The 21,139-nt window shown below is 49.2% G+C and overlaps 1 protein-coding gene across 3 annotated transcripts in view; it reads left to right on the top strand.

The window, feature by feature from the left end:
* Positions 1 to 21,139, top strand: part of CALN1 (calneuron 1) — a 129,501-nt gene that overhangs the window by 46,310 nt on the left and 62,052 nt on the right. The gene's annotated exons all lie outside the window — the stretch shown is intronic.

Below are 21,139 nucleotides of genomic sequence, written 5' to 3'. Positions count from 1 at the left end.
GTTGGTTGATTGGCGGGTGGGTAGATCGATCGATGGATCCCTCAATGGCCCTCAGTAGCGATCCAGGTGCCGCAGGTGCAACAGCTCTAGCCGCTTGCGAAGGTGACCCGTCTCTAGGTTGCCACCTTCAACCCTCCGGGCGGTTCCAGGCTCCTCTGGCCTCCCGGGGAAGGAGGCGCCTGGCGGATCCCCTGTGTGTGCACGCGGGTGGATTCTGACGGGGATCTGGACCCACGGAGGTCCGCAGGGATGCCGGGTCAGGGATGCCAGCTCCTTTGTGCCGCTGAGGAGTGGTCCCTCCCTCCCTCCCTCCCTCCCTCTCCTTCTTCTGCATTTCTAAGCTGCCCCTCAAGCCCAGGCAGTCATCAGGACCTTGGACAGAGAGGCACAGACCCGAAGCCGGGCGCTGCTGCGTTGTGGTCCTCCAAGTTCTTTCCGGAGGAAAACGATCATGGTCCTCTTCGGACCGTGGTGGGATGCTGCCATCTACTGAGTCAGACCCTTGGGCCACCTAGCTCAGGATTGTCTTCACAGACTGGCAGCGGCTTCTCCCAGGTGGCAGGCAGGAGTCTCTCTCCCAGCCCTATCTCGTTGGAGATGCTGCCAGGGAGGGAACTGGGGACCTTCAGCAAATCCCAGAGCGGCCCCATTATCCCCTAAGAAGGGGAATCTCTTCCAGTGCTCACATTCTAGTATCCCATTTCAGATGCAACCAGGGCAGACCCTGCTTAGCTAAGGGGACAAGTCATGCTTGCGACCACAAGACCAGCTTTCCTCTCCTAAAAAGATCTCAAGTACAGAGCCAGGAAAGATCTTAGGGAATAGAGGGAGCTGCCATCTACTGAGTCAGACCCTTGGGCCATCTTGCTCAGGATCGCCTACCCAGACCGGCAGCAGCCAAAGCTGCCGTACACAGAGTCAGACCCTTGGGCCATCTTGCTCAGGATTTGCCTACGCCAACTGGCAGCTTGTTAGATGTGGGTGCCTTGTTCCAGACATAAACCCACAAGTGGCTCAGCCTGGTGGTCGCAAGCATGAATGGTCCCCTTGGCTAAGCAGGGTCTGCCCTGGTTTGCATTTGGAGTCAGGCTCTTGGCCCATCGAACTCAGTTTTGTCTCCCCAGACCGGCAGCAGCTTCTCCAAGGTTAATCATCATGGTACACTGTGTTTGTTAAGCCACCCTGGAGCAGGTGGTTTTCTGGGCAACTTGCCACACAGGTGGCAGGCAGGAGTCTCACCCACAGCCCTCTCTCAGAGATGCTGCCAGGGAGGGAACCGGGAACCTTCTGGACACAAAGTGGATGCTCCAGGGAATGTATTCAAATGAAGGATGGAAAAGCTCCGGGTCCTTCCAAAGGGCCCTGGGGATGCCCTGAATTTCCAAATGATCAATGGCCCTTTGGAGGGAGGAATATAGGAAGTTGCCCTATACTGAGTCAGACCCTTGGTCTAGCTAGCTCAGTATTGTCGTCACAGACTGGCAGCGGCTTCTCCAAGGTGGCAGGCAGGAGTCTCTCTCCCAGCCCTATCTCGTTGGAGACGCTGCCAGGGAGGGAACTGGGAACCTGCAGCTCTTCCCAGAGCGGCCCCATTATCCCCTGAGGGGGAATCTCTTCCAGTGCTGCTCACACTTCTAGTCTCCCTTTCATATGCAACCAGGGCGGACCCTGCTTAGCTAAGGGGACAAGTCCTGCTTGCGACCACAAGACCAGCTCTCCTCTCCTAAAAAGATCTCAAGTACAGAGCCAGGAAAGATCTTAGGGAATATAGGAAGCTGCCATATACTGAGTCAGTCCCTTGGTCCATCTCGCTCAGTATTGTCAACACAGACTGGCAGCGGCTTCTCCCAGGTTGCAGGCAGGAGTCTCTCTCATTCCTGTCTTGGAGATGCTGCCAGGGAGGGGACTTGGATGCTTTTGGGAATGTCCTAGAATAAATGGCAGGAAATGCCCACTGAAAAGCCCTTCCTAAGGGCCCTGGGGATGCTTGTTACATGGAGACCAGCTCTCCATGTAGCGAGGACCCTTTTCACCATACCGTGCTGTGCAGTGCTGAACTGGGAGGGAGCACAGCATGCTGGGAAGCGTAGTCCTTCTCCACGCTTCCCCCATAGCCCTCTGAAGTTAGGGCTCTTGTCTCACGGATGGGGCCCTCCCAGCCCTGTTAAAAGTGCAGCCTCGTGCAGAGATCGGCACAGACAGAAAGGGCTCTCGCGCGGAGGGTTTTCTGTCAATGGGACCCCCCGCCGCTTGAGAAACAGTGAAGATGAACTGCCTTGGAGAAATTGAAATATGGCTGTGATGGTGCGTTCGTCTGGATTGGGTGCTTGGGGAGCGTCGTTCAGAAGAGCCTCAGAACAGATCCCTGCTGGATCGGGCCCAAGGAAGCCCATCTCGTCCAGCATCCTGTTTCCCACAGTGGCCCACCAGATGTGAGGGCATGCCCTCTCTCCTGCTGCTGTTGCCTCTGAGGCTAGCGGTGGCCTATAGCCCTTAGAATAATAGTCATGGGTAGACCTTTCCCCCCCTGAATTGATCTAAACCCCTCTCAAAGCCCTCTAGGCTGTTGCCTGCTGCCGTGTCTTGTGGCAGAGAATCCCATAGGTTCACGGTGTGTTATGTGAAAAAGGACTTCCTTGTGTCGGTCCTCAGTGACTTGGCAATCAGTTGCATGGGATGACCCCTGGTTCCCGCACACGGCCCCTTGGTGAGCCCGAAGGGCTGAATCCACATCTTCTCAGAGAAGATTCCCGAAGGAGGGAGAAGTGATTGTGTGGAAGCAAGGGGGGCGGAAAAACTGGGTCGGACAGCGTTCCCCCCCCCACCTTGGTCAAATGCTGGGTGTGAAAGGTGTGCAGCCCAGAATTCCTGCTGACCTGGATTCCACACAATCGTAGCCCGAACCCACCCCGTTCATCCCCAACCAGTTTGCCCGAACCAGGCCCGGTTCGATCACAGACCGAATCACCCCGGTTCGGTCTGTAATCGAACCTCTGAACCAGCCCTGCTCTGAGATGAACCGGTTGGGGACGAACCGTCCGTGCAGAGCCCTAGACACCACCAAGACCTGGGAGCATGCACAGCTCCCAAACTGATCTATGAGCCCAACACTGCCTACTAGGACCAGGGAGACCCGAGTTCAAATCCCCCTTCAGCCATGAGACTTGCTGGGTGGCTCTGGGGCAGTCACTTCTCTCTCGGCCTAGCCTACTTCACAGGGTTGTTCTGAAAGAGAAACTCAGGTATGTAGTACACCGCTCTGGGCTCCTTGGAGGAAGAGCGGGATATAAAATGTAATAATAATAATAATAATAATAATAATAATAATAATAATAATAGTAATAATACGTGGTTTAACATCTTTACCAGCCTTCAAAAGAGCCCGTAGGACACTTTTTTTTAAAAAAGCCTGGCTCTTAGTGATCTTTGAATGTTATAAATGGATTTTTAATTGATGTATGAACATTTTTGGTTGGGTTTTGTCTTTAATTGTGCTTATTTGTGTGGAATGCGTAGCTGCTTTGGAGGCAGGCATTTCACAATCCCTTGTCCCCTTAGCTAAGCAGGGTCCACCCTGGTTGCATATGAAAGGGAGACTAGAAGTGTGAGCAGTGGAAGAGATTCCCCCTCAGGAGATGATGGAGCCGCTCTGGGAAGAGCATCGAGGTCCCAAGTTCCCTCCCTGGCAGCCTCTCCAACGAGATAGGGCTGGGAGAGAGACTCCTGCCTGCAACCCCGGAGAAGCCGCTGCCAGCCTGGGTTGGCAATACAGAGCTAGCTGGACCAAGGGTCTGACTCAGTAGAAGGCAGCCTCACATGCTTGCCCCATTAAAAGTCAAGAAGAGGTTGATAGGTGTGGTTAGAAACAGTGCAGAAATACCCCAAAGTCCCAAAATGCATCTTCCAAACATATTTCTGTATTGGCCTTAGAGAGACACAGTGTATGTTCCCCTCCTGGAGATCTCAGCTTTTGGCCTGAATCTTGAAGTGCGGCCACTCAAGAAACTTGCATTAACCGCACAGGGCATGCGCGACAAATACGGACAGTGATTCATCAGGGACAGGTACCAAAACACAAAGACTGTTCCTAGTCAATAGGGGAGCCTTGGAACATCCATGCTGCCCGTTACCAACCTGAGGGATTATTATTTTCACCACAGAAATGTAGGGAAAATAGGAAGCTGCCATTTACTGAGTCAGACCCTTGGTCCTCCTAGCTCAGTGTTGTCTACCCAGGCTGGCAGCGGCTTCTCCCAGGTTGCAGGCAGGAGTCTCTCTCCCAGCCCTGTCTCGTTGGAGATGCTGCCAGGGAGGGAACTGGGAACCTTTAGCTCTTCCCAGAACGGCTCCATGATCCCCTGAGGGGGAATATCTTCCAGTGCTCACATGCAGTCTCCCACCCAAATGCAAACCAAGGCAGGCCCCGCTTAGCAAAGATAGCTAGCAATTCATGCTCACTACCACAAGACCGGCTCTCCTCTCTCTAGGCTGCCTGATCTCTGTTTACAAACAGCAGGTTCTCACGTGTCTGGTGCTTTGCAGGGTACAGGGCTCTGTCCCAAAGAGCATACAATCAAAAACTTGCCCTGAGGAGACAACAGGAGGAGGGAAACGGAGGCGAGGCTGCGTGGGAGGAGAGGGTACATAGGAACATAGGAAACTGCCATCTACTGAGTCAGACCCTTGGTCCACCTAGCTCAGTATTGGCTTCACAGACTGGCAGCGGCTTCTCCAAGGTGGCAGGCGGGAATCTCTCTCAGCCCTCTCTTGGTGATGCTGCCAGGGAGGGAACTGGGAACCTTCTGCATGCAGGCATGCAAATGCTCATCCCAGGGTGGCCCCCTCCCCTGAGGGGAAGACCTTACCTGTGGTCTCCCATCCAAATGCAAACCAGGGTGGACCCTGCTTAGCAAAGGGGACAATCCATGCTTGCTACCACAAGACCAGCTCTCCTCCCAAGGTAGCTAGTCCTTGTGGTACTTCAGGTCAAAGCTGTCCCCTGGAAGATTGTGTGCCAGGCTGATTTCCTTGGATTCTTGTCACGTGCTGCACTTAATTTTATTTTACTGGAGTTTTAATTGCACAGGACATCTGTAAATATCAGCGCTTTGCTCATTCCCCCCCCGGCCGGGTTTTTGTTTGGCTAAATCCGAACACGCGGCAGCGTTACGGCATCTTTTACAAATATCTTACATGGCCGTACATTAATGTCCTGAGAACATTGCTAACTTTCATTCACAAAGCCTTTGCATGTGGTTGATTTGCAACAGTTCTGTGAAGAGTTCTGTGAGTTGGGAGGAAAGAAACCAGGAGGTTGTATCTGGAAGCTCTGAGGAGACCCTTGGATCTCGCGTCAGGCCAGGGGCATGATTCTTGCTTTGGGTGCGAGAGGTCCTGAGAGCTGGTCTTGTGCTAGCAAGCATGGATGGTCCCATTCGCTAAGCAGGGTCTGCCCTGGTTTGCATTTGAATGGGATGCAAGGCTACAACACCTGGGGCTTTTTGGCTGAGAAAAGAAGACGACTGAATGTTTTAAAGAAGGTTGGAAACCCTTTTTGTTGTATCTAAAGAATTACTTCCCTACTATGGACTTGACAGCAGGGTTTGAAATTTAGTATAAATCGCAGGTTGGTTCGATTAATTATGTTTGTAAGGGTTTGAACTTATGTTTTGAATTATTATCGTAGCAAGGGTAAATTTTATAGTTGTTGATTCACGAAGAAATGTGAGCGGGACGTCCACCTTTTATGTGTGTATTTTTAATGAATGATAATATTGCTATTGTTAAAATCAATAAAAATTGAATTTGCAAAAAAAAAAAGAGAGCGAGAAGATGACTGAGGTCTATAATGATAGAGGTCTACATGACAGAGGTCTATAAAGAGGTCTATAACCTCTACATGATAGAGGTCTATAAAATTATGATGTGGAGAAAGTTGACAGATTCCGCCCCCCCACCCTCACATAACACTAGAACCAGGGGTCATCCCATGAAAGTGATTGCCAAGACATTTAGGACGGACAGATTTTCACACAACACATAAGCAACCTGTGGAATTCTCTGCCACAAGATGGGGTGACTGCCGACAGCCTGGATGGCTCTAGATAAATTCATGGAGGACAGGTCCATCAGTGGCTACTAGTTGGAGGGCTATAGGCCATCTCCAGCCTCAGAGGCAGGATGCCTCTCAATACTAGTTGCAGGGGAGAGGGCAGGCACCGACCTCTTGCCTGTGGACTTCCCAGAGGCCTCTGGTGGGTCACTGTGTGAAGCAGGATGCTGGTCTGGATGGGCCTTATTATGTTCTTGAATGTGAGCACTGGAAGATATTCCCCTCAGGGGATGGAGCCGCTCTGGGAAGAGCAGAAGGTTCCCAGTTCCCTCCCTGGCAGCATCTCCAAGACAGGGCTGAGAACTGCAACCTGGGAGAAGCCGCTGCCAGTCTGTGTAGACAATACGGAGCTCGATGGGCCAGTGGTCTGACTCAGTCGATGGCAGCTTCCCAAGAAAATGTTGCATCAAGCAATGTACTGCACTTCTTACGAGCAGTGACAGATGTCCCCTTTGCAAAAGGCAAACAAATCCTTCCTCTATAGGTCTTGCTTGTTTCTCTGGGTTAGGGCCTTCGCTCCTGTTTATAGGGGACAGAAGCGAAGTTGTTCTTTTTGATCCCGGATGAGCTCTGTTGTGACTCTTTACAGCAGGTATTATACGGTGAGTCTTAAAATGTTAATACATGTGTGGGCAGAAATTTGGGGAGATGGCTGTAGACCTTTGCAAAGGATTTTATTCACGTTGGAGCAGATGGGGTACCAAAATCTAACTCGGCATCATCTGTGTGTGTGTGTTTGTTTGTTTGTGTGTGTATGTGTGTATATATATATATACAGGTGAAACTTGGAAAATTAGAATATCGTGCAAAAGTCCATTAATTTCAGTAATGCAAATTAAAAGGTGAAACTGATCTATGAGACAGATGCATTACATGCAAAGCGAGATCAGTCCAGCCTTAATTTGTCATAATTGTGATGATCGTGGCGTACAGCTCAGGAAAACCCCAAATCCACCATCCCAGAAAATGAGAATATTACGTGGAACCAAGAAGACAAGGATTGAAGAATAGAACAATATCGGACCTCCGAAAAGTATACAGTGTACTGTGCTTGATTGGCCAGCAAACCCGCCTGACCTGACCCCATAGAGAATCTATGGGGCATTGCCGAGAGAAGGATGAGAGACATGAGACCAAACCATGCAGAAGAGCTGAAGGCCGCTAAGGAAGCATCCTGGTCTTCCATAACACCTCCTCAGTGCCACAGGCTGAGAGCATCCATGCCACGCCGCATGGAGGCAGTCATTGCTGCCAAAGGGGCCCCAACCAAGGACTGAATACATATGCATGCTTCTACTTTTCGGAGGTCCGATATTGTTCTATTCTACAATCCTTGTCTTCTTGGTTCCATGTAATATTCTAATTTTCTGGGATTGTGGATTTGGGGTTCTCATGAGCTGTACGCCACGATCATCACGATGATAACCAATGAAGGCTGGACTTCTCTCGCTTTGCATGTAATGCGTCTGCCTCATATATCAGGTTCACCTTTTAATTTGCATGACTGAAATTAATGGACTTTTGCACAATATTCTAATTTTCCAAGTTTCACTTGTATATATAATTTTATTTGCAGTATTCACATGATAACATAGAACAGTATCACATAACACAGTACATTTAACAGTCATATTTTCCAAATATCGCAAGAAAATCCAAAAACAGACCCAGTACTGTTAATTTTAATATAATGCTCTTGTGTTTCTTCTGCAAAAGATTGCTACAGCAATTATGCAGAGCCTATAGTGTGTGGCCGGACGTCTCCTTATCCAAAGAGCAGAAAGTTGGAAAGATCTGGGGAATATGAATACGACAAATATGTATATAAATGAATGAATAATAGTTGAGGGTCCAGGTTCTTCTATAATAGGGAAACCCAGATATCATTGACTAATGATTCCAAATCAGATCACAATCTAGAGTATCAGAGAAATGTGTATAGTATTTCTTGTGCGGGTGGGTGGGATTTAATGCAGATTTTACACCAACGAGGGAGGAACTTGCAGGGATACATTTTCCAAACTCAACACTTCCCAGAAAGCCCCTCTCTTTGATGGATACGACGACAAAAAGCCAATACCTCCCTATTGAAATTCAGAAAATATTCTTATTAATCCCTGTGCCTAGTTTGGTTCTGCAGAACTCTGAAAAGTGAAGCATTTGGGGCTGTGTCCCCCTTGCGGTCAGGTTAGCACATTTTAAAAAAATAGATGACTTATTGAAGTTTTTGCAGAAGGCTTTCATAAAATATTTCACGGCGGTTTAAAATATTTTAATATTTATCGTTTTACTAGTAAAGCAATAATACCATCCCGCAGGAATATGAACACCAAGATAAAACTGTAAAAGATAGCTCACAAAACCACAAGAACAGTAAAAAGTAGTGGTTAAAGTGCTGGACTCGGACCGGGGAGACCCGAGTTCGAATCCCCATTCAGCCATGAAACTCGCTGGGTGACTCTGGGCCAGTCACTTCTCTCTCAGCCTAGCCTACTTCACAGGGTTGTTGTGAAAGAGAAACTCAAGTATGTAGTACACCGCTCTGGGCTCCTTGGAGGAAGAGCGGGATATAAATGTAATAATAATAATAATAATAATAAAAATAATAATAATAAAAATAAAAACAGCTCCTACCCAGACTGGCAGCAGCTTCTCCAAGATTACAGGCAGGAATCTCTTGACCGTGCTCACACAGGTAGTCTCCTCACTCCAAGCGCAAACCAGGGCGGACCCTGCTTAGCAAAGGGGACAGTTTCAGAAATGAGAGCCAGGGTCTGCCCTGGTTGCATTTGAAAGGGAGACTAGAAGTGTGAGCACTGGAAGAGATTCCCCCTCAGGGGATGGAGCCGATCTGGGAAGCGCTGAAGGTTCCCAGTTCCCTCCCTGGCAGCATCTCCAATGAGATAGGGCTGGGAGAGAGACTCCTGCCTGCAACCTGGGAGAAGCCGCTGCCAGTCTGTGAAGACAATACTGAGCTAGGCGGACCAAAGGTCTGACTCAGTAGATGGCAGCTTCCTATATTCCCTAAGATCTTTCCTGGCTCTGTACTTGAGATCTTTTTAGGAGAGGAAAGCAGGTCTGGTGGTCGCAAGCATGACTTGTCCCTTTAGCTAAGCAGGGTCCGCCCTGGTTGCATCTGAAAGGGAGACTAGAAGTGTGAGCACTGGAAGAGATTCCCCCTCAGGGGATAATGGGGCCACTCTGGGAAGAGCTGAAGGTCCCCAGTTCCCTCCCTGGCAGCATCTCCAAGAAAGACTCCTGCCTGCAACCTTGGAGAAGCCGCTGCCAGCCTGTGTAGACAATCCTGTCCTAGATGGACCAGGGGTCGGGCTCCGTAGAAGGCAGCTTCCGATGTTCCTTTTGAGAAGATGCTGTTGTGGATTTGCAAATCCAGCGCGAGACTATTTCTTTGGGTCACACCCAGGAGTGGGAGGGCGGCTTATGAGACGGGCTGTTTCTTGGGGGCTGAGGTGCAGCGAGCGAAAAAGGCTGCCTTTTGGGGTGCAGAAGGTGCAGGCCCTGTGTGGGTGGGGGGCAGGGGGCAGGATCACCATCTTCCACTCTCACACCACGGTGCAGTAATTCATCAGACCGCTTCTTGCAAACTGGGAGAGAAGGAATAATGGGCAGTGCTGTATGTGTGTCTATTAACCTATGGAACCCTCTGCCACGGGATGTGGTGGTGGCCACCAGCTTGGATGGCTTTAAAAGGGGCTCAGACAGATCCACGGAGGACAGGTCTAACCATGGCTAATAGTCCTGATGAATATAGGCCACCTCCAGGCTCAGAGGCAAAATGTTTCCAAATACCAGTTGCAGGAGGAGAAAGTGCCTGCCTTCATTTCTTGCCAGTGGGTGAGGCCTCCATCTTTCGGGTCCACCCCTGCTCAGCGCACGGATCCGCCCCAGCAAGGGATCAGACAGCTGCCCAACCTCTAAAAACCTCTCCGGTGAAAGAGAGGACACGACTTCATGAGGCAGAGAGTTCCACTGTCTAGCAGCTCTTACAGTTCAGAAATTCCTCCTAGCCTACGTCGGCTCCCTGGGCCTTCCGACCCATCGGGGATAGCCCTGCCTTCCAGGGCGACGGAGAGCCCACCCGCTCCTTCTTTGGTGTGACAGACCTTCGGATATGACCAATATTTAAAGACAAATATTTATATACTGCTTTTCAACCAAAGTTCCCAAAGCAGTTTACATAGATCGATAGATTAGATTAGATTAGATTAGATTAGATTATTAGATTAGATTAGATTAGATTAGATTAAAAAAATAAGATGGCTCCCTGTCCCCAAAGAGCTCACAATCTAAAAAAGAAAGAAAGGAAGAAACATAAGGTGGACCCCAGCAACAGCCACTGGAGGGATGCTGAGTTGGGGACGGATAGGGCCAGTTGCTCTCCCCCTGCTAAATACAAGAGAATCGCCATATTTGAAAACAGCTCTCTCATCTCCTCTTAGGGTCTCCGCTTCTCCAGGTGAAACATCACCAGCTCCTTTCGCCCTCTTGGTTCTCCTCCTCCAAAGCCTTTCCACTCTTTTATTCCACTCCTGTCTTGTTTTGCAAAATTGTTAGCCTGGATATTGCCGGTGTGTGTGTGTGTGTGTGTGTGTGTGTTGAGGATACTGGCAGGGGAGGCACCTGTACAAAAGCAGGGTGCTAATTCGGTGTCTGCTGCGTTGACCAGGACCAAATCTAGGTGTAGGGCTGACTCTTCGCTTCATATATTGTCAACCGCCCAGGGACTTTTTCGTATGGGGCAGTGTACAAATATACTAACTAACTAACTAACTAACTAAGAGGGGATCTGACTGATTCATAGCGGAGGAGAGTCTATCACGGGCTATTTGCCGGGGTCGCTAAATGGAGCCTCCGCATCCAGCAGCAGTCTACCTTCTGCGTGCAAATACCAGTTGACGGGGAGCGAGGCTGATTGCCTTCATGCCCTGCCTGGGTGTTTCCTGAAGGCACTACAAAACCCTAACCGGCTCAGCTGCCATTTATTGTGGCCGAGGATGCTGGGTGTTGGAGTTCCGGAGGACCACAAGCTGGGGGAGCCCTGGTCTATGCCGAGTGGCAGCAGCCCTCCAGGGTTTTAGGTCACAGAGGCTTCCCCGACCCTACCTGGAGATGCCAGGGAGTGAACCTGGGACCTTCTGCACCCAAGCGGAGGCTCTTCCACTGAGCGATCTCCAGGTGGTCTCCCATCCGAATGCAAACCAAGGCCGACCCTGCTTAGCAAAGGGGGCAATCCATGCTGGTCGCCACCACAAGACCCGTTGGTGCTGCAAGGCTCTTCTCTTTATGTTAAGTAGCAAGACTTTGTCCCATGATCATTTCTCTGGCGTTTCTGCTGAGGCGGCTTCTCTGTGACAATATACTTCTCTTAGAGACAGAGAGAAACGTTCCGTGCTTTGCAGTCCCTGTTCCAGCCATTAACTTCTACAAAGTGAAAACGAACTTGCTCTTAATTAGCAGCCTGAATGGGGAGTCTCCTGCTTCGGGACGCCGTCCTGTGTCCACCTTCTGAGGCTCAATTTCTTCTCTTTCCCTCCTTTCATCGTCTGGTTTTTCCCCAAATTCATTTTTTATTAATTTTAACAGTAGTAATATTGTCATTCATTGCAAATACACACACAAAAAGGTGGACTTCCCTCCCGCACAAATCTCTTCGTGAATCATCAACTGTAAAATTTACCCTTGCTATAATAATAATTCAAAAGATAAATTCAAACCCTGACAAACACAGCTAATCTACCCAACCGGCAGTTTTTTTTAACTAAATTTCAAACCCTGCTGTCAAGTCCATAGTAGGAAAGTAATTCTTTCGATACAACAAGAATGATTTTCCAGTCTTCTTTAAAACATTCCAAGTTTGGGTCTCTTATTAGCGCTGTAAGTTTTGCCATCTCCGCAGGTTTTTAAACTCGAACGGAAAATGCAGTCTGTAGTCGCTGGCGTGGAAATCATATCTCAGCATTTTGGGGTTTTCTTCGGCTGTCCTTTGCAAGTATGGGAGGAGAGCTGGCCTTGTGGGAGCCGGCATGAATGGTCCCCTTTGCTAAGCAGGGTCCACCCTGGTTTGCATTTGGATGGGAGGCTGCACGTGTGAACACTGTAAGCTAGTCCCATGAGGGCGTCCCCTTAGGGCTGCTCTGGGGAGAGCACCTGCCTGCTTCCCTGCAGAAGCTTCCAAATTCTCTCCTAAAGATAGGGCTGAGATGGACTCGTGCCTGCAGTCTCTGAGAAGCCGCTGCCAGTCTGTGAAGACAATACTGAGCTAGATGGACCGAGGGACTGACTCAGTATATGGCAGCTTCCTATATTCCCTAAGATCTTTCCTGGCTCTGTACTTGAGATCTTTTTAGGAGAGGAAAGCTGGTCTTGTGGTCGCAAGCATGACTTGTCCCCTTAGTTAAGCAGGGTCTGCCGTGGTTTGCATATGAAAGGGGGACTAGAAGTGTGAGCACTGGAAGAGATTCCCCCTCAGGGGATGCAGCCGCTCTGGGAAGAGCTGAAGGTTCCCAGTTCCCTCCCTGGCAGCATCTCCAACAAGATAGGGCTGAAGAGAGACTCCTGCCTGCAACCTGGGAGAAGCCGCTGCCAGTCTGTGAAGACAATACTGAGCTAGGTGGACCAAGGGACAGACTCAGTATATGGCAGCTGCCTATGTTCCTAAGTCAGCCAAAAGGAGAGGAAAGAAACCTCTCCCAATCTCCCGTTTTTGGTTTCTGCAGGCACGATCCCTGCACACAGCTCTAACCGAAACATTCACGCATTTAAAGACAATGGAAGAAGAGAGTTGTCCATTTCTCGGGCCGAATCTCTAGGTGGGGGTCTTTGGGCATGTCTGCTTTTTAAAATATATAGCATTTCCAAATATTTTCTCTCCCGTGTTCTGCGTTGCTGAATAATTCCACTAGTTTCCCAGTAATCTGGGCTATGCATTATAGAGGATCAGGCACGTTGGGAGGGTTTAAAGGAAGAGCAACACTGTTGCCTGGAGAAATGGTTTTGGCTTGTTGGAGAAATGATTTTAGTTACTACCTTCTGATGAAAATGGCAGCATTCCTGAGAATCTGATTGTCGTTTTGTCCTGGGAGCTGGGAACTGGAAAATATGGAACGTTATGTAATGAGATTATCAATATATATATAAAAGAGCCTCCTCTTAAAAAAAAAAAGTCTTACATGATTGCTTTTCATTAAAGGCCGCCTGCTCTGCTCTCGATAAAAAGATTAAAGGGTTTAAATGCTCCTTAAAGATGCGTGCTGGGTCATAAATCGTCTTGTGCGTGCTATGGACCCGTGGGTTGGATAGACCCCTCACAGCACCACAAAGGATTCTGTCTAGGGCAGGGAATCTCCCATGAGCACGTAGTTGTGCATTAAGTAATGTGCATTAAAATCCCATTGTGCTCGAGGTTCTGTCTATGGACAGGAAAATACAGCCTGGATCTAGATTTTTGGATCTGTGTTTTTGGATCTATGTTTTTATATCTGTTTTTGGATCTATGTTTGTGATCTATGTTTTGGGATCATGTGTTTGGATCTATGTTTTTATATCTTCCTACTGTTTACTTACGCAGGGAGAGAGCAGAAGGTTCAAAGTTCCCTTCCTGGCAGCATCTGATAAGGCTGAGAGAGATTCCTGCCTGCAACCTTGGAGAAGCCGCTGCCAGTCTGTGAAGCCAATACTGAGCAAGGTGGACCAAGGGTCTGACTCAGTATATGGCAGCTTCCTATATTCCCTAAGATCTTTCCTGGCTCTTTACTTGAGATCTTTTTAGGAGAGGAAAGCTGGTCTTGTGGTCGCAAGCATGACGCCCCCTTCGCTAAGCAGGGTCTGCCCTGGTTACATATGAAAGGGAGACTAGAAGTGTCAGCACTGGAAGAGATTCCCCCTCAGGGGATGGAGCCGCTCTGGGAAGAGCAGAAGGTTCCCAGTTCCCTCCCTGGCGGGATCTCCAACGAGATCAGGCTGGGAGAGAGATTCCTGCCTGCAACCTTGGAGAAGCCGCTACCAGTCTGTGAAGACAATCCTGAGCTAGACGGACCAAGGGTCTGACTCAGTAAATGGCAGCTTCCTATGCTCCTAATCTCCCATTTGTACATAGCTGGTTGTGTGGATTAAAATCCCATTGTGCTTGGGATCATGTCTACGGACATGGAGATATGGCCTGTTGTGTTTGGAGCTCTGCTTTTATGTTGTCTCACCATTTTCTTATACAATGACGAGAGCTGGTCTTGCGGCGGCAAGCATGAATTGTCTCCCTTGCTAAGCAGAGTCCACCCTGGTTTGCATTTGGATGGGAGGCTGCCTTAGCTCCTCAGTTCAGCTGATGAGATCAGGAAGATTAAAAGGACAAAACAAGAACAGATGGCAAATTCAGTAAATGGCTAATTGCCCTCAGCCACTTTAGGAAGGGTGGTATATAAATCAAATCAAGAAATACAGTAAAAGCTGGGAGTCCACTTATAAGAGCAATGTGATGCTTTTACTATGAGTGGAGCCATTCTCTCGTTCAGACACCCCCCCACCCGGTTTGAGCTTCTGAGGGCCTTTGAGAGCAATGAGACTGAACTGCTTGGAATGATAGCATAGGGGCAGAAAAAGCTGCACAGTTGGTCCATCTCGCTCAGTATTGTCTACACAGCCTGGCAGCCGCTTCTCCAAGGTTTCTTTGCAAAGATGACAATTCATGGTTGCCACCACAAGTCCAGCCAGAGGCGTATCTAAGGAAAATAGCGCCTAGGGCAAGCCTTGAAATTGCACCCCCTGTCCAAACATCTGACACCCATCTTTCAGATAACTTTACCATAATATCAGCAGAAAAATACAAGTCTGAAGGTCACATACAAGTCACATATCTGAATATGTGTACAGTGACTTATATTATATTATTATTTTTTTTAAAAAAATTACCTGTAGCCCCTTCGGGGGGGCTTCCTAAAGGCTGGGGGGTCTGCAAAGGTTCCCCCTCCCCCCCTGCTGGCCTCTAGGGCCTCACAGGGACCATTTAAGCATGTGCAGTGGCCATTTTTAAAAAAGAAAATCAAAAAATTGCAGCTGAAAACAAAATGGCCACCACGAATGCTCAAATGGCCTCTGTGAGGCCTGGTATGGCCTAGGGCCTCATAGAGGCCATTTTAGCATGCGTGGTGGCCATTTTGTTTTTGGCAGCCTTTTAAAAAAAATAATAATTTTCAGAAATGGCGCCCCCCTTCAAGTGGCGCCCGGGGCATGTGCCCTGCCTGCCCCACCCTAGATACGCCCCTGAGTCCAGCTCTCCTTCAAAGCACTCGCTGTTGCCACACACACACTGACCAAGGCACCCCTCTGCTGCATTGATTTTCGGGGCAGGGACCATGCCTTTATAAACTGAAGTGCGATTCGACGTTCTCGAGTGAGCACCCTATTGTTGCTATCATAGACAGACGTTACAAAGTCTCATGAGTGCATGGGGAGTAGAGAGGTCAGATGTGCAAATCGATTCGCCCACAAATCTATTCGGGACAAATAAAGGGGGCAATTCGATGCTTCTGCCATGAATCGAATCGCCCTGAAAGCAAAGGGCCAGATTCGCCGAAGAATAGAATCACCCCCGTTTCGACCTGCATCGATTCTGGTGATTTGAGGCCTATTTTGCTGGGGAAATGGGCCTCGAAATGGTGCTTCTTTTCGGGGAGACGTGGCCTACCAGTTGGGATCAGTGGGTAGACGTGTCCTCTGAGGTGGGCTGGGGCACCAAGTCCACAGCAAAGGGTTGGTCTGCCCACTGATCCCAATTGGTAGACCAACTTCCCTGGGAAAGAAACGCCATTCTGAGGTCCGTCTCCCCAGCAAAACGGGCCTCAAAATGGTGCCCGATTTGCCCGACTCAATTTGGGCTGAATCAAGGTGTGGCTTGAATCAACGAATCAGTCGGCGGGGGCGGGTCAGCTATTTAATTCGACCTCAAATCAGATCGCAGCTATTGATTCGTGCACCCTCCTAATGAAGAGCAAAAAAATAGCAGAGTAAAATAACTGCATCCCATATCTTAGCACAGCTTAAAGAGCATTTAAGACATGAATCAGATTAGAGCGAATGCTGCTTGTTGAATGTTTTCATTGGGCAGAATCCAACTCTACTCTTAAGTGGGCTCCAGCCTGGCAAAAATTGCTCATCAGCCTTGCTTATTAGGCCTGTGCAAATATTCACTTTCCAGTGCCCAGAGCCAAATAAACTGGACAGGCCTACCGGGAATGCACAGAGGTGTCCGTTCCCACTGTCCACCTATGCGGGGTCCCTTGAAGAATCCCAATGAGCTCTACCGAGCATCAGTGAAGGCATGCAGGGAAGTGGAGTCCTTTCCCAGTGCTTTTTTCATTGAGCTCAGTGGGGAAAGTGCTGGGAAAGGACTACACATCCCAGTACTCAAAGACGTTCTGAGAAAGGACTGCCTGTCCCAGTACTCAAAGAAGTGCTAGAAAAGGTCTACTCATCCCAGTACTCAAAAAAGTGCTAGGAATGGACTACACATCCCAGTACTCAAAAGGTCCTGGGAAAGGAATACACGCCCAGTATTCAAAAAAGTGCTGGGAAAAGACTACACGTCCCAGGACTCAAAAGGTCCTTGTAAAGGTCTACTCATCCCAGTACTCAAAAAAGTGCTAGGAATGGACTACACATCCCAGTACTCAAAAGGTCCCGGGAAAGGAATACACGCCCAGTATTCAAAAAAGTGCTGGGAAAAGACTACACGTCCCAGGACTCAAAGGTCCTTGTAAAGGTCTACTCATCCCAGTACTCAAAAAGGTTCTGGGAAAGGACTACATGTCCCAGTACTCAAAGATGTCCTGGGAAAGGACTACAAATCCCCGTCCACCGGGTGTCGGATTGCAACAGGGGCTCTCTTCCCTTTAAGGTGACCTTGGGACCAGTAACCAGTTGGTTTGGGGCTCAGTTCCCATGCAGGGGTGTGCACTGGGAAAGCATGCCTCCGTGATGTACCTGAGGCTTCGGACGAAGTTGCGCGCAAGCCTACTTGTTACTCCTACCCAACTGTTTATGATGTTAGCTTGGGCATAAACATACTGTTCCAAAGTTTATACCTCCCCACCTACTGAGTGAGAGGTATTTTCAGAAGAAACCGTTCCACACATGAAAAGAGGGCAGCAGTCATTTGGGGGCATCTCCCCTTTCCTTTTTAGCCACCTAATGCCTCCCAAAAATATGTCCCCGAGGGTCCCGCAACCCTCAGGGATGTGTTTTGGAGAGGTAACAGGAAGTGGGAGATAACTGAAAATGACTCCTGTTTACACAAGGAAGCATTTCCAATGGGCAGGTTATTGTAAACTGCCCGGAAATGGAAGTTTGGGGCACTCTACAAATTTGATCAACAAACAAAAGAAACTTAAGCAATTTGTCTGGACCTGTTTCCAGAGGTCTGTACTGGTAGCTTCTAAGTTCCCGCCCTGGCAGCATCTCCAAGAGAGGGCTGAGAGAAACCTTGGAGAAGCTGCTGCCAGTCTGGGTAGACATTCCTGAGCTAGATGGACCCAGGGTCTGACTCAGTATATGGCAGCTGCCTATGTCCCTAGGTCCCTTAGGAGAGGAGAGCTGGTCTTGTGGTAGCAAGCATGACTTGTCCCCTTAGCTAAGCAGGGTCTGCCCTGGTTGCATATGAATGGGAGACCTGATGTGTGAGCACTGCAAGAGATTCCCCTTAAGGGATATTGGGGCCGCTCTGGGGAGAGTAGAAGGTTCCCAGTTCCCTCCCTGGCAGCATCTCCAAGAGAGGGCTGAGAGTGACTCCTGCCTGCAACCTTGGAGAAGCCGCTGCCAGTCTGTGAAGACAATTCTGAGCTAGATGGACCAAGGGTCTGACTCAGTATATGGCAGTTTCCTATGTCCCTAGGTCACCTTCCGGAGAAAAAGGATGCTCGATCCCTGAGTCCCAGTCTGGGAAATGCGACTTTGTTTTTGCAGCCTGCAAACTGGGTCACAAAACCCGAAGGCAGGGATTAGGGGCTCACCCTCGCTCTAACCACTCACACCAACAGCTGTCTTGACTCCCCCCCCCCCGCCCGCATTCCCGTGGAGCGCAATATCATAGACCTGACCCCACCAGGCTTCCTTCTCGCCATCTGCAGAAATTCAAAAGGCGGGGCGTCATATTCTCCAGGCTACGGATGTTGATCAGCGGGCTGTCTTTTTGGAAAGGGACCCCTGGGCACTTTCTAAATTGCCAGCCTTTTTTTTTTTTTTCTGGTGGGGAAGCAAAATGCTGCCACCCACCTGCCCACGTCGTCTGACATTCTGTTTTGAACATCCCCATTGACTCCCCCTCTGTCAACCAACGCCACGCAGCCTGGCGTTTTCTCAGATATGACTCCTATTTCCCTGTTTTCTTTAGGAACATAGGAAGCTGCCTCCTACTGAGTCAGACCTTTTTGTCCCTCTAGCTTAGTATTGTCTACCCAGGCTGGCAGCGGCTTCTCCAAAGTTGCAGGCAGGAGTCTCTCTCTCAGCCCCATCTTGGAGATGCTGCCAGGGAGGGAACTTGGGACCTTCTGCAGGCAAGCGGGCATTTGCTCTTCCCACCCGCTAAGAGGAACGTCTTCCAGTCCTCACACAGGTCGTCTCCCATCCAAATGCAAACCAGGGCGGACCCTGCTTAGCAAAGGGGGGGCCATCCACGCTTGCGCAAGACCAGCCCTCTGCTTTCTTTCTGCTCCAATAAAATGTCCCTTTCTTGAATGACCCTGAGAATGACCGCGAGTGCCCACCTTCCGCGGTCCCCGCTGGCAGGGAATCCAATGGCGTTGGAGTTTTACCGCAACTTCTCCGGCTGCCAGCAGGGTTGGAAGCTAGCCCCGATGCGGCAGCCATGTCATCTTTTTGGCAAGGTGTCTGACAAGGGCGTTGGCGTGACCTTGAGGGCTGGCATCTGCCGATGGCTTCTTCTTGGGAAAGGACAGAAGACTTTGGATTGTTGAGGGACACTCTGTGCGCGTGCAGAGAAGACCCTAACCCTAACCCTAACCTAAGGTCTTCTCTGCACGCCTAACCTAACCCTAATCGCAGAGCAGATCTCCCCCTCCAAAGGGCAGCCCGGAATTCCGACCTCCGCAGCAGAAGCTCACTAAAGGTTCCCCTCGACAAGATGGCAGAAGCTCAGATGTTTGATTTCAAGCACACTTCCGGGAGATGAGCCCAGGTACAGAGGAACATCAGAAGCTGCCTCCTACTGAGTCAGACCCTTGGTCCGTCAGGATTGCCTACCCAGACTGGCAGCAGCTTCTCCCAGGTTGCAGGCAGGAGTCTCTCTCAGCCCTATTTGGGAGATGCTGCCAGGGAGGGAACTCGGAGCTTTCTGCTCTTCCCATCCCCTAAGGGGAATCTCTGACAGTGCTCACCCACAGTTTCCCATCCGAATGCAAACCGGAGCAGACTCTGCTTAGCAAAGGGGACCATCCACGCTTGCGGCCACCCGGCCAGCTCTTGAGCCACAATATTTGGATGCTGCTTTTCATGTTGTGTGGTTCCCCCCACTCCTCTTGCAACCAGCCGGGGTGGTCAGAATGCGAGATTCAGCAAACCCTTTTTTTAAATGCAAGTGGAAAAGATAAGATAATGCAAAGTGTTCTATGTATTTAATTGAACAAGAACCCCAATCTGAAGGGATGCAAATACCCTGTGGTGTCAGCCGAAACGGAAGCTTCAGAGATGCTGATGCCTGTGCTGTCTTAGGACCGGACTCCTGCTGACTACAGAGCCCTGTGGTTGTCTTTGGAGGGATACAGGAGGGGTTTGCCATTGCCTCCTCCCACACAGTATGGGATTGAGGCCTTTCAGCACCTTCCTAGCTCGCTGCTGCCCGAGTTTCCCATAGTCTGGGAATCATACCAGCGGGGATTCGAACTGGCAACCTCTGGCTCGCGAGGCAAGTCATTTCCCCGCTGTGCCATTGGGTGGACATATATGCACACACACAGGCAGAGAGAGAGAGAGAGAGAGAGAGATGGGTGTTTACTAAAAAAATCTGTGCTGGTTTTCAGCCAACAGTGCTCTCAACTAAACAGCTTACGGAGGGTGAAAAACCCAATGAAGATCCAAAAGGACAGCACATCAAGTGGAATAAACTGTGAGAAGAACTGGAAAATGAGCTCCCCAGTATCACAGACCCAGTCCGCTCGAGGGGGGAGAGATCAGAAGCCCGACGAAAAATGCTCATTCTGTGCTCACACACAGTTTCCCATCCAAATGCAAACCAGAGCAGACTCTGCTTAGCAAAGGGGACCATCCATGCTTGCGACCACCTTTGGGAGATTCAAAGGGGAAGGGGCCAGGAACGAGGTCCTGCTTTAGACCTGAAAGTCTAGTTGGCACTTTGGGGGTTATTTCCGGTGGGAGGAGAGCTGCGAAGCAGCGTTCCCCTTGGTTTGCACTTGGAGGGGGGACTACATGTGAATTCTTTAAGATACCCCCTTAGGGGATGGGGCCGTAGCTCAGGAGAAGAGCATCTTTCTTTCTTTCTTTCTTTCTTTCTTTCTTTCTTTCTTTCTTTCTTTCTCTTCCTTCCTTCTTTCTTTCTCTCTCTCTCTCTCTCTCTCTTTTTCTTTTTCTTTCTTTTTCTTTCTTTCTTTCTCTCTCTCTTTCTTTTTCTTTTTCTTTCTTTCTCTCTCTCTTTCTTTTTCTCTCTCTCTCTTTTTCTTTCTTTCTTTTTCTCTTTCTATCTCTCTCTCTCTCTTTCTTTTTATTTCTTTCCTTTTCTTTTTCTTTCTTTTTCTCTTTCTCTCTCTCTCTTTCTTTTTATTTCTTTCCTTTTCTTTCTCTTTCTTTTTCTTTCTCTCTCTTTTTCTCTTTCTTTCTCTCTCTCTCTTTCTCTTTCTTTCTTTCCTGCCTTTATTTATTTATTTATTTATGCATTCATATGTAAACTGCTTTGGGGACTTTGTTGAAAAGCAGTATATAAATATTCATCGTCTCGTGCTGTATTGTATCGCATCGTATCATAGGTCCCAAGTTCAGTCCCTGGCA

The sequence above is a fragment of the Hemicordylus capensis genome, chromosome 12 (genome assembly GCF_027244095.1).
Source record: "Hemicordylus capensis ecotype Gifberg chromosome 12, rHemCap1.1.pri, whole genome shotgun sequence".
NCBI classification, from domain to species: domain Eukaryota; kingdom Metazoa; phylum Chordata; class Lepidosauria; order Squamata; family Cordylidae; genus Hemicordylus; species Hemicordylus capensis.
Note: the sequence above shows the minus strand (reverse complement) of the source record. Positions and strands in the feature narration are given on the sequence as shown.